General features: G+C 42.7%; 1 pseudogene; it reads left to right on the top strand.

Moving 5' to 3' along the window:
* The first annotated feature begins 9,936 nt into the window (after nucleotides 1-9,936).
* On the top strand, nucleotides 9,937-10,073 carry LOC121452630 (annotated as a pseudogene).
* The last annotated feature ends 3,199 nt before the right edge of the window (nucleotides 10,074-13,272 follow it).

Genomic DNA, 13,272 nt, shown 5'->3' with positions numbered 1-13,272 from the left:
CAGGATGGACGTAGGCTAGAATCTTCCCGGTAAGACCCGTGCTCACAGATTATTAGAGATGGGTTGATGGGGATATCAGAATTAGCCGGTAAGGGCTAGAGCTAATGGGCCAAGCAGTGTTTAAATGAATACAGCCCCGCCGCCCTTATTACAACATCTTACAGACACTGTACTAGTGACACACACGTGCACTCCAGAGACTGTGGCAGCACGCTTAGTGCCTGCAGAGGTTCACGCCAGATGGGGTCCAGTGCGGACAGAAGTGGACACAAGCCTCTACCCCTCACCAAGAAGCCGTTTCCAACTGACAACAGCTGAGAAGGAAAAAACACTTTTCTCCAAAGGAGTCTCTCTGGCTATATAAACCACATTTAAAGGCAGGCCCCATGCCCAGCAGGAGATGGCCAGCACAAAATGAACTCGGGGTGTTTTTGGAGATCTTTTTCTCTCATGTTGCTTTGTTGGGGGAATTTTGTTCACATTAGTGCTCTTTGTTTATATATTATAGTTTTCTATTTTGTGTTTTTACGGTGTGTGTTTATATATGTACATATGTGTATGTGTGTGCATGTCTGTGTATATGTGTGTGTACACATGTATATGTATGTATATGAATGTGTGTATTTGTGTGTATATGTATGTGTGAGTGTATACGTATGTGTATATGCGTGTGTATGTATGGATATGTATATATGTATGTATATGTGTATGTGTGTGCTTCTTTTTTTTTCTTTGCCTGTTTTAAATTTTGGGAGGTTGTTTTGTTTTAACCTGCCTGTTTGTTTTCTAAAGAAAGAGAGAAAGAAGGCATAGTGCTAGAGGGTGGGAGATGGGGAGGATCATGGAACAGGTGAGGGAGGGAAACTGTGGTCAGACTATATTGTTCTGAAAACATATTTTAAATTAAAAAAAAGAATTTGTATTCCAGGGATGATTAATAAACGTCATGTAGCAGGCACCTGGAGTCAGTATTAACCCCTAAGAAAAGAAACAGGTCTGAACAGTTACTTAGTAGAAACAGGGGTGTCAGAGGGAGTCAGGCTTAGATGTGAGCAGGCAGAGAGAGGCCGCAGGAGGGGAGTCTCCCACTGTTTCATAGTTCCCTTTTCTTATATCAAAATCTGTTTCTGTGTCTCACCAGTCTGCCAGCCCTGGAACCCAGAGTTAGTTTAATCCCTGCTCCAAATGAAAGATAAAAGCAGCATGCTACCCTTGAAATATTAAGCCACAGTAATTTCCATTCCCCGTAAGTGACGGTGCCCTATGACCCCTCTCTCAGTGAATCAATGGGTTCTACCATTCCAGGGGAAGGCCGAATGCATAACTAGAACAAAGCCATTACTCGGCTTAGAGTGTCAAGCTACATTTCTTAAGTTCACAGTGAGATAATTCCAGGCTTTGTTAAGAGAAAAAGGGTTTTGCCTAAATCCAAAAAGTTTTCTTTTTCAACATCTTCGAAGCCATGCCAGGGGTTCAGGGCACAGTTTACTGCAAGGCTGAGGTTTTCCAATGGCCCGTGGGAAACGGCTCTCTGAGGGCTAAGCTCTCTCTCTCTCTCTCTCTCTCTCTCTCTCTCTCTCTCTCTCTCTCTCTCTGATGATGCCAAAGAGAGGCTTTAAAATTGTCAACTTATATATTCTTTCTTAAAATTAGCTGCCCCGAGGAGCTGCTGTCACTTACTGGCTTTCCCCCTCATCTCAGGCTATCTTTCCAGCCAGCACTTTTTCGGTTTTATACATAAAAAAGTCATACTCCCCACGATCTGAATTCCTTCAGTGGCGCATGGCCCCAGGAGACAAAAGCCCCCAGGGCACTGAATGCCTGGCTGTTTGAGGAGTGGCACAGCCCCGGGAGGAATGCCAGGCAGGCACACAGAACTCAGGAAGGGCAGCATCTGTTTACCTTTGTTCTATAGTTTGGAATTCACATGCGACATGGCTGCCATGAGGACTCACATAGAAACACTTCAGCTGGAAAATTAAATCAAGGTTTCCTTTACCCAAAGGCATGGCTGGTTAGCTGGCTGGACAATAAGACTTAAGGCTGAATGTGAAAACATTCCTCTGAAAAACATAGAATCCGTAAATCTAATGTTTTCAGGTTCCAACCAAAGGGCTCACACAATATAAAAAATACCACAGGCTTTTGCAACTATGAAACATATAACAACAACAACAAAAAAAAATGCAGAGGCTGATTTGATAGATGTAGAAGTTTTCCAGAATTCTTTAAAGAGTTCTGTAGTCAGATTTTCTTTGGACTGTCAGCTCCCAAATCATGACTTCTTATTAATTATGAAAGCTTGTCCTTAGCTTAGGCTTGTTCCCAACTAGCTCTTAAAACTTAAATTAACCCGCCTGTATTAATCTATGTCCTGCCAAGTGGCTCGTTGCCTCTGCTCAGTACCCTTTATTGTTTCTACTCCGTCCGTGTCTGGTTGGCAGATCTCACCTCTCTTCTTTTCAGAGTTCCAATGTCTGCCTGGAAGTTCCACCTACCCTCTCCTGTCTAGCTATTGGTCAAACTCCATATGGAGGTTCTTCAATGCCCATCATATTCTTTGAAGTAGATTGGTGCTACCAGAAGCAGACATATCTCACTGTCATAAAAAGCCTTATGTTATTAAGGCATTTTAAATACCATATTCTGTAGCTCTCTGAAGTGTTTGAAGACCACCTATCTATCTAAAATATATCTGTTTGACCTTGTAAATATACCTAACATGACTACAAGTTTGATTGCTATAGATGACTAACTACTAGCCTGCATTTCTTAATTATTCTAAATAGTTTGTAACAATAGCTTTCAATGGCTAGAACTTTGTCTTATTTTTTAAAATGAGCTGCATAGGTACACTACCTTAAACAAGAGTAGAAATATATATACAGTATGTTATAACAAAAGTAACCTAAAATTTGTATCAATATAAAAATACCTTAAACAAGAATAGAAATAAATATATAGTATAACACAAATAACTGAAAATGTGTATCAATATACAAAACTCCATACCAATGTAAATATTTGAGACGAGTAGTTGCTTTTTAGTTACAAAGAAGATTGAATAATTTATTTTTATCTTATTATTCCTATATCCTCTTTTTTCTTTTCAGAAAGAGATCCTTGAATCTAACCTCCTTTTCTAGTTTTTTCTTTGACCATGACCAATAATAACTTGCAACTAACCCCCCCCCCCAAACAATAACAAACATTCATAATTCACTGATCAACCAAAATCACCCACCCCACCTCTTGGAAATGCAGTTGTAGTCTTAAAATTACTTCCTATTGTCTGAGAGTGACAGAATCTTTAAGGGACTCTGAGAAAATTGAAATAATGGTCAAGTCCTGGGAGAACTAGTTGAATCATTTGTTGCCCAGTCTCTGTGTGATGGGAAAGTACAGGACTTATCTGAAGTCCTGGCTAGAGTAGTCTATGAGACTGGACCATTTTAGCTAGCCACTTTGAAACTGCAACAGAGCATCTAAGAGGCTGGATCACCTAGGGTATTTGTCTTGTTTTCATTGGTGTCTTGTCCTGTTTTTCTAAAAACACACAAAGTGGTAACATACACATCTGCATTAGCACAAGTACGAATGTGTGGGGTGTACAAATCAGCTCAAGATTATTCTGTGCTCTATTTCTGAGTAGGTCAAAGGCATCTGTATCTATCAACTTTCTAAGTCCATTTAGACTGCATAATTAAACTGTAATGTGAGTCTCTATCCATGTCATATGCAAGGATAACATGTAATCATGTCACAAGGACTCTGTAGCCAACAAGGTTTATCAATTCTCATCCAGTCTCCAAACTGTTCCCATGTAGAGGGATTAGCATATATGTCACCTGTATTATAGTTTCTCTTGGTTTCTCCCTTCATGTCTGTAGCCAAGATTTTCAGAAGTTCTCCCCTTGTCAAATTTGATCTTTACTAATTTTGAAGGAATCCATAACTTTTATTTCCTGTGGAAACAAAGGCATAGCCTCTTCTCCAATGCAACACATTTCCTGACTTCCATTCTGAAGTTAAGGCATTCTTTTGTTTTGTTTTGTTTTTGTTTTGATTTTTTGAGACAGGGTTTCTCTGTAGCTTTGGAGCCTGTCCTGGAACTAGCTCTTGTAGACCAAGCTGGTCTTGAAGTCTCAGAAATCCATTTGCCTCTGCCTCCCGAGTGCTGAGACTAAAGGTGTGTGCCACCACTGCCCAACCAAAGGCATTCTTAAATACATATAGGCTGGTTTAATTTAATAGTTTTTTTCCCCCACAATCCAAAGTCTCTCAGTGGATGTTGGTTTTTGTTCATTATCATTTAAAAAATGTAAAGTTAATAAAACACCATATAGGATCCAGATGCCCTGTGTATTTTCCATCCTTACATGGTTTATTCTTTTTCAAAATTACTTTACTTTTTAAAGATTTTATTTTATTATTTTTTAACTATTTTTCTATTACTGTTTATACTCATTTTCTTTTCTTTCTTTAGTATCTAAGCACATTTTCAAGAACACTGTACCTGTTGAGAGTTTTTTTTTCCCTTCAGTCTGGACATGGCTTTTACACATGTGCAGCCTTCTCTGGCCACATGACCCAGTTTAAATGGCAAGACCACCCAGTACACAGCTCTGCTTGGCACATGGCACTGGCAGCTGGCTTCACATACCCCTTGTGTCAGTTCAGAAGGCTAGTCCACTGGTCCTGGGCTGCAACTATTCCTTGCCTTTCTGTGAGAGCCTAGTCTCATGCCCAGGGGCATCAGTTGGGAGCCTCATTCACCCACCCCAGCTCTGGGAAGTTGTTGGGTGTAGTAATAAGAGCGGCGGGGCTGCGTCCCCAGCACCCCGGCTGCCTGGCTAGCTTATGCCCGAAATAACACACAAACTGTATCCATTTAATCACTGCTTGGCCCATTTCTATCTAGCCTCTTCTAGGCTAATTCTCACATATTAATTTAGCCCATTTCTAAACATCTGTGTAGCGCCCCTAGGTGTGCTTACCGGGAAGATTCTAGCCTATGTCCATCCTGGGTCGGAGCTTCATTGTGTGCGTCTGCCTGAGAGCTGGGAGCATGGCATCTCTCTGAGGCGTCTGCTCCCGAGAGGAGAGCTGTGGAGTCTGAGTTCACTTCCTCTTCCTCCCAGCGTTCTGTTCTGTTTACTCCTCCCACCTATCTTCTAACCAATGAGGGCCAAGCAGTTTCTTTTTATTTAACCAATGACCTTCCTCCATCAGTTGGGCTCACACTGTGGCAGGCATTTCTACCTAGTCTCCAAGTGAGTAGCACACCAGCTGCCTAACGTTAGGCACCAAATGCAGGTGGATTTTCTTTGGACTACCAGCTCCAAAATAAGGACATAGAGACTTATTATGAAAGCTTGGCCTTAGCTTAGATTTGTTCCCAACTAGCTCTTAAAACTTAAATTTACCCATGTGTATTAATCTATATTCTGCCACATGGCACATCACCTCTGCTTAGTACTGTGCATCCTACTTCCTCTGTGCCTGGTTGGCACATTTCACCTCCCTTCTTCCCAGAGTTCCTATCTCTTTCTAGAAGTCTTATCTATCCTCTCCTGCCTACCTACTGACCATTCAGCTCTTAATTAAACCAATCAGAAGGTGCCTTGGCAGAGACACATCTTCACAGTGCACTAAAAGTTTATCCCACCACAGAGTTTGAAGGAAGAATAAGTTTACTAAAAGGCACAGAGCAGAGAGACAGGATAAGATACTGTTTGGGTAGGTTTTTTTTTTTTATCAGCTTGACACAAGCTACAGTCATCTGGGAAGAGGGAACCTCAATTGAGAAAACAACTTCATCAGATTGGCCTATAGGCAAGACTGTGGGTCATTTTCTTGATTAATGATTGATGTGGTAGGTGCCAGCCCATGCTGCTGGAGAAGTAGCTGAGAGTTCTACATCTGGATCTACAGGCAGCAAGAAGAGAGATCCGCTGGGCCTGGTTTGGGCTTTTGAAACCTCAAAGCCCATCCTCAGCAACACTCTTCCTCCAACAAGGCCACATCTCCTAGTCTTTGTCAAGTAATTCCACTCCATGATGACTAAGCATTCAAATAAATGAGCCTATGGGGACTGTTCCTGTTCGAACCACCACATTCCACTCCCTGGCCCCCATAAGCCTGTAGCCATATCATAGTACAAAAATGAATTCAGTCCAGCTTCAAAAGTCCACGTAGTCTATCACAGTCTCAACACTGTTTAAAAGTTCACAGTCCAAAGTCTCTTCTGAGACTAATGGCCATCTCTTAACTGTGATCCCCTATAAAATCAATAGCTAAAAGCAGATCACATACTTCCAAAATACAGTGGCACAGAATATATATTACCATTCCAAAATAGAAAAAAAAAAGGAACATATGAAGGCATACTGGACCAAAACAAGAACAAAAGTCAGCTGGTTAAACTTCAAATTCTGCATTCCCATGTCCAATGTCAAAGCACTCTTCAGATCTCCAACTCCTTTCACCTTTGTTGACTGCAGCACACTTCTCTCTTTTGGGCTAGTTTCATTCCCTGTTAGCAGATCTCCTCTGCAGGTATCCATCAGCTCTGGTATCTCCAACTTCTTGGCTTCTCCAAGGCAATCCAGGCTTCACCTTCACAGATTCATGCAATGACTTCTCTGGGCTTCCATCAGAGACACCCACAACACATGCCTGGCCTCAAAAGTTTTCCTTGGTCAAGGAGGGAGATTCCATAACCCCTGTCTTGAATTCTTGACTCTAAAGCCAGGACCATGTAACTGAAGCTACTAAATTCTGCTGTTTTTCTGGTCCTGGAACTTGGCCCCTCCATTCAAATACATTTTTATCAGCTTTCTGTTTTCAATGATTTCCTTCACTGCTAAAGTTTTCGTTAATTCATTTTCAAGTTGAAAGCCAAGCCATGAAGTTACCATTCCTTTATTTCATTTTTCATTGGGCTTTTCTTTAAACTTTTTATCTCCTTGAGCACAGGACTTAGCCTTTTTATACTTTCTGATAACCCTTTTCTCAAACTGCACATTAAAAAAATTCTTTGCTTAACTTTCAACATAGATCTGGATAAGACTGGCCACCACTAACCACATGACACAGTCAATACTAGGCTGTCTTGAAATCTCCTCTGCCAATGCTATCAATCCAAAACCCTTGAATTTAGCCTTAGGGAGATTTTTCTGGACTTGCAAAGAACAGCAATGTTCTTTGCCAAAATGTCACAAAATGGTCTCTGTCTCTATGCCACCTACTAATATTCTTCCCCTCTGAAACTTCTTGAGCTGGGACCCCCACATTTGATCTCACTCTCAGCACCACTGCCTTCTATGCTCCTACCAGGATGACCTATTAAGCCCTGCTTAAAGCATCCAACCATTTTTTCTAGTGAAAAGTCCCAAAGTCTCCCATATTCCTCTAACAAACAACATCATCATGCCGAGTACCAACTTCTGTCTTAGGGCTTCTATTGCTGTGAAGAGACACCATGACTAAGGCAACTCTTATAAACAAAAGCATTTAAATTACAGTTTCAAAGGTTTAGACCATTATTATCATAGGGGATAGCATGGCAGCATGCAGGCAGAGTCTGGAGCAGTAGCTGAGAGCTGCATCCTGATCCATAAGCAGAGAGAGAGAGAGAGAGAGAGAGAGAGAGAGAGAGAGAGAGAGAGAAACTGGTCTGTTACAGGTTTTAGAAACTTCAGGGCTCACCCCCAGTGACACATTTCCTCCTATAAGGCCACATCTCCTAATCCTTCTGTCCTATTAAACAGTTCCACTCCCTGGTGCTAAGCATTCAGATATATGAGCCTATGGGAGTCATTCTTGTTCAGAGCACCACACAGCCTACTACTGCACATTGTCACCTGAGTTCAGCATGGGTCTCCCCATTCAATCTTCCCTTGAAATCCCCTTTAGCACTTTGCTAATGTCCTAGGCACTTCTCAGCCAATCAAGTTGGCAACTGGGATGAATGATCACAAGTAGCAAAGCCAATTGAGGAAACATTGGTGTTGGTACTCATGAAAACACATTGCAGAGAAGGTTTTCCCAGTGGGAAGGTCTATTTGCATTATACTCCAGAAAGGTTGTGCTGCCCAATATTTCAAGCTTCAGTGAGTTAGCCCCTGAAAGATACCAAGGAATTTAATTTTAACTTTTGTTTTATTTTAGTTTATTTTAGCTGACATTTAAGTAGACACATGTAATTCATAGCTACTGCACTACAATATTGCAAAAAAAAAATGAAACCTTTCATTTTTCTCATCACAATTACTGGAAAATCAGCTCAGACTGATTATTTTAGTTTACAATCAATATTTCCCTTGATGGCCTTTCTCCCAGTTCTTGATGAGCCAGGATTGTGTATTATGCCAGTACTGTCATTCTCTGGAAAATCAAGTGTTTTCCTCTGTAGACTGAGTGCTGATTATTAATCTTAGTTCTTGGACCCATACATATTTATCTAATTTTAAGTTTAATTTTATTTAGTTATTTTTGGTTTTTCAAGACAGGGTTTCTCTTAGTAAAGCCCTGGCTGTTCTGGAACTCACTCTGTAGACCAGGATGGCCTAGAACTCCCAAACACCTACCTACTTCTGCCTCCTGAGTGATAGGATTAAAGGCGTGCACCACCACTTCTGGTACATCTTAAATTTACTTTTAATATGCTTTTAATTTTCAAAGCCAGATTTAGTTCAGTACTTACTTTCCCACTGCTGATAATTTTGACTTCTAGGTATGATTTTCTCTATGTTCCCTTCTTCTTCAATGATACATGGTCTTTTAGCATTGATAATTAATTATCTGTTTCTGTATAACAAATTATCTCAAAATTTAGTGACTTGGAGAACTACATTTTACCCCCCTCCTCCATAATGTCTAGAGCTCAGGAATCTGTGACCATCTTTGCTAGAAATTGATCCAGCAAGAGCCCATAAGGCTCAGGGCCTTCCAGAAGCCTCAGGGTCGTCCAGAAGGCTGTCACCAAAATATCAACTGAACCCTGTCATCTTTAGGCTGGACCAAGGGGAACTAAGCTTCCAAATTCCCTCACATCCCTGTTGACGGCTGTTGTTGCTGTAGTTGTTGTCTTTAAGAGAGTTTCTTCAGCCACAGTTGACCTTGGAAATTATTCTCCTGCTTCTTCCTCCTAAGTGCTGGGATTACAGACATGGAGCACCATACCCAGTAAGTCACTAAGTTTGGGGAGTCATCCAACCTTCCTTCATCTTGGTTCTTCAACCAAAGAAATGCAGACAGATGCCTAGGCAAAAATCTTAAGGGACAAGTGGAGTGTTGTTGTCTTACTTAGGGTTTCTATTGTCGTGAGGAGACACCATGACCACCGTTGACTTATAAAGGAAAACATTTTATTGGGATGGCTTACAGTTCAGAGGTTTAGTCCATTATCATCATGGTGGGACATGGCGACCTGTAGGCACACATGGTGCTGGAGAAGGAGCTGAAAGCCTTACAGGAATGGTCTGACTCCCTGGGCGTGGCTTGAGCATATATGAGACCTCAAAGCCTCCACAGTGATGCACTTCCTCCAACAGGGCCATATCTACTCCAGTAAAGCCACACCTCCTAATAGTGCCACTTCCTATGAGCTCATGGGGGCCAATTTCACTCAAACCACCACAGATGTTTTGTGTCAAATCTTATCATCCTTTCTGCATATGTGCAGTGCTACCAGGATCACCATGGCAACAGCGGACTCTTCATATGTTAAATATTTGGTTTTATGCTTTCTCCTTATTTACCTCCAGAGTAGTGAGAGAACCAAGCTCTGGCTTCACTCATGACCCAAATGTGATGCTACCTCTTAGATCTGACCAAGACCAGGGACTTCAGTTCTCTCCAGTACTATAACATTATCTATTGATTTCTGAATAAAATTATTTTACTTCTCTGCTGCTCAGAAGAGGTAAATTTGCCTTTACCTGGCAGGGGAAATACCATGATCATGAAGGTGCTTTTCCCAGGATGAGGCTTATCCATTGCACTCCGGATGTGCTGACCCCTGCGATTTCCCCAAATGTGGGGAAACTCGATTGGTAAATTTAAGAAACAGCTCTGAGTTGTAGTGTTTGGCAGTTTCTATGGTATAAATACCATGGCTGAATTAGCACTATCATGGCGCTGAACAGGTATACACGAATCTTCTCTTGTAAGCCAGTGCTTCCCAAAGCGTGGAGATCAGCCCCTTTGTTACCACAGCTCCACTCCGGGAGCACGCTACGTTTACAGTGAAGTATTGAAGGGCATGGGGGACAATGGGGTGCCCCTGATGACCTTTGAATGTCAGCAGTGGCTTTCCATTCAGCAGAACTGGGGCAACCCACCAGTAAGCAGTTCCTCCTCTCCCTTCAAGGCAGTGCTAAACGCGCCTGCCCCTCTCAGACACCTGGGGGGTTTTAAGAACTATCAATGCTTGGGTTTGGAGCCTCAGAGATTATCATTCAAGTATCAGATCTTGGGAACATTTGAAAGCAGATGATTTTTTAATAGGCAACTCTGGTGGTTGGCATAGGAACGGTCCCCATAGGTTTGTGCATTTGAATGCTGGGTCCTTAGGGAGTGGCTACTTGACAGAGATTAGGAGGAGCAGGTACTCTGGCCTTGTTGGAGGAAGTGTGTCACTAGGGGTGAGCTTCAAGGTTTCAAATGTTCAAGTCAGACCCAATGTCTCTCTCTGCCTGCTGATCTGGTTGGACAACGCTCAGCTACCTCTCCAGCACCATGTCTGCCTGCATGCTGCCATATCCTGCCCGAATGATAGCGGACTAAACCTCTGAAACTGTATACCACTCCATTAAATGTCTTCCTTTATAAGGGTTGCCGTGGTCATGGTGTCTCTTCACAGCAATAGAATGCTGACTAAGACGGCAACCAAGTAAAACCATCTCCCACTTATGTAGCCGGTGGGTGGTGATGGCGTTTTTCACTTTCAGGTGAATCTACGTGGCCATTCTCAAAGAGAAGAGGTGAGAGGCCAGGCTAGCCCAATCCCACTGATGAAAAGTCAAAGTGAGGGAAAGTGCACTCTGTCTACTGAAGGGGTCCAGAAAAGAAGCCTAAATAGTTTTTTGAGTCCTTAAAAGGCATCAATGGTGGGTGGGGGTTGCGGGGTCGGGGAGGGGTCGCCAACGGTGGGGGGATGCCATTCATTTTTCCTCTTCCTCCTTCTTCTCCCTCGTGCTCCCTTGTCCTCCTTCCTGCTTTCCTCCTTTGGAATTCTTCTGTAGCACAGACTGGGATTCAACTCCAGATCCTCCTGTCTCCACCTCCAAATGCTAGAATTACAGATGTGTGCGAGTTTCCCTTTATTTGGTCATTTAAGTGAGCGTGGAAACTAAGTTCCTAAGAAGCAGTTGTAGACAACTTAATCCCGGCTGTATTTTGAACTGAGAGGGGCTGGTATTATCCTCATGGCAGCTAGTCCAGCGGTTTCCGCTCATGTTAGATTTGCACCTCTCTTTCTCTTGACCAGGGAGAGCACAAAAGCAGCCCCTGACTATCACAGCCTGTGCAGTTACATTCCTTATGTTTGGGGGAATCATAGCACATCCCACGTGCGAGGGACAAGCCACGTCCTGGGGAAACCACTCGCAGGATCATTTTGTACTTTTGTGGCACGAAGTTAATCCCTGAAATGCTTTGTATTTAAATTTTTACCAATTGATAAAATTGCTACATTACTATTGAATCGTTGTGTGTGTGTGTGTGTGTGTGTGCAAAATATTTCACAAAGCAATCCAAATGTCGGTCCCAAAGTTCACAGATGACAGAATCAGGATCACAAGGATATGCTGAGTGCAGGCTGAGGCCAGCCCAGGAGAAGGGCAGTATAGGGCAGAGGGGACACAGTACAAGTCTGACTCAGTTTCCTGATCTATAAAAGCAAGGTCAGAGGACACGATGAGACTTTGGTCCCATTGACGTTAGGGCAGTGGTGGCACATGCCTTTAATTGTAGCACAGGGAGGGGTGGGGGCGGGGGGCAGAGGCAAGAGGATCTCTATGAGTTTGAGACTAGCCTGGTCTACACAGGGAGTTCCAGGACAGCCAGGGATGTTACACAGAGAAATCCTGTATTTTTTTTTTTAAAAGGGGGGTGGAGGACATGAAACTGGAACCACAGAGTATTAATGAACTGAACTCTGATTCTTTCCCCTAGTTTGGTGGGTACTGACAAATTCAGAAGGTAAGATTGCTTTTTGTTTGTTCTTGTTTTTTGTTTTTTGAGTTTTTATTCCTTCTAGGTGGGAAGTTACAAGTGAGTCTGACCCCAGGTGTCACCTATGGGACAAAAGTGATCTCCTGGCATTGTGTTGAGAAGGCTTTCGGGACCAGTTCCAACTTGCTCATGGTTCAGAGCACCTGACGGACTCAGATTGCCTTGGGCCTGGGAAGAAGTAAAAAGACACCCGTCTGTGTCTCTTCAGCAGGATTTTCACCCCGACCAGTGTCCCCTTTGTCTCCCGTTAGTACTTCTGAAGAGAGATTCTGCTTCCTGCCACTCTCCGCTGTGAACACACACTCTCAAGGCAACATTGGCTCTGAAAACAATTCAACAACAAAAGCATAACTCGTGAGCCTCCAATAAGCGGCTTCCATGCGGATTATGTCTTTATAATGGTCAAACAGCTAAGAGTGCATTGATCTAAATGTCTCATCTATTTAAGGAAATTTGATATGTAATACTGTTTTGTCTAGGGGGGGAAAAAAGCTTTTGATATTCTTACTTTTCAGCCAGCTCATTAGAAATAGGCTCCAATATAAAAGAAAACATAGCCTTCCTTTCTTCCACCGCCTTGTGTTTCGAAGATGGTGGCTTCTCTTTAGGCCACGTGACACCATGGCATGATCTGAAAAGTAACTGAGTACTTTAGGAGTTAATCCAGCACCGACTTCGAAGCAGAAGCAATCCCATCACTAATAGCTACTTGGCAGAAGGAGCCTTCCTTCTGGCTCTTCAAATTGGATGTAGTAATTGCTCTGGAATTTAAAACTCATCTGGGGAATTCCTTGTTTTATGTTTAGGGCACAAACAGTTAATGACTTGGACATGTTGTGTGTGTGAGCGTGTGTCCGTGCATGTAGCCAGCTTGGTGGTCGTGGCCTGAGAATCACGGTCTGCATGAATATGGCTTCTCCTCACTGGCGAGGTCTGAGAATCTGTTAACTGACCAGATGGCAAAGGTGTCAAAACCAGTCAACTGGTCATGCATTGGCACATGTGTCTGTGGAATCAATCACATGTCGGCAC

The sequence above is a fragment of the Microtus oregoni genome, unplaced genomic scaffold, assembly GCF_018167655.1.
Source record: "Microtus oregoni isolate MIOR12 unplaced genomic scaffold, Mior012 000009F_ref0000495, whole genome shotgun sequence".
In the NCBI taxonomy this organism is placed as follows: domain Eukaryota; kingdom Metazoa; phylum Chordata; class Mammalia; order Rodentia; family Cricetidae; genus Microtus; species Microtus oregoni.
Note: the sequence above shows the minus strand (reverse complement) of the source record. Positions and strands in the feature narration are given on the sequence as shown.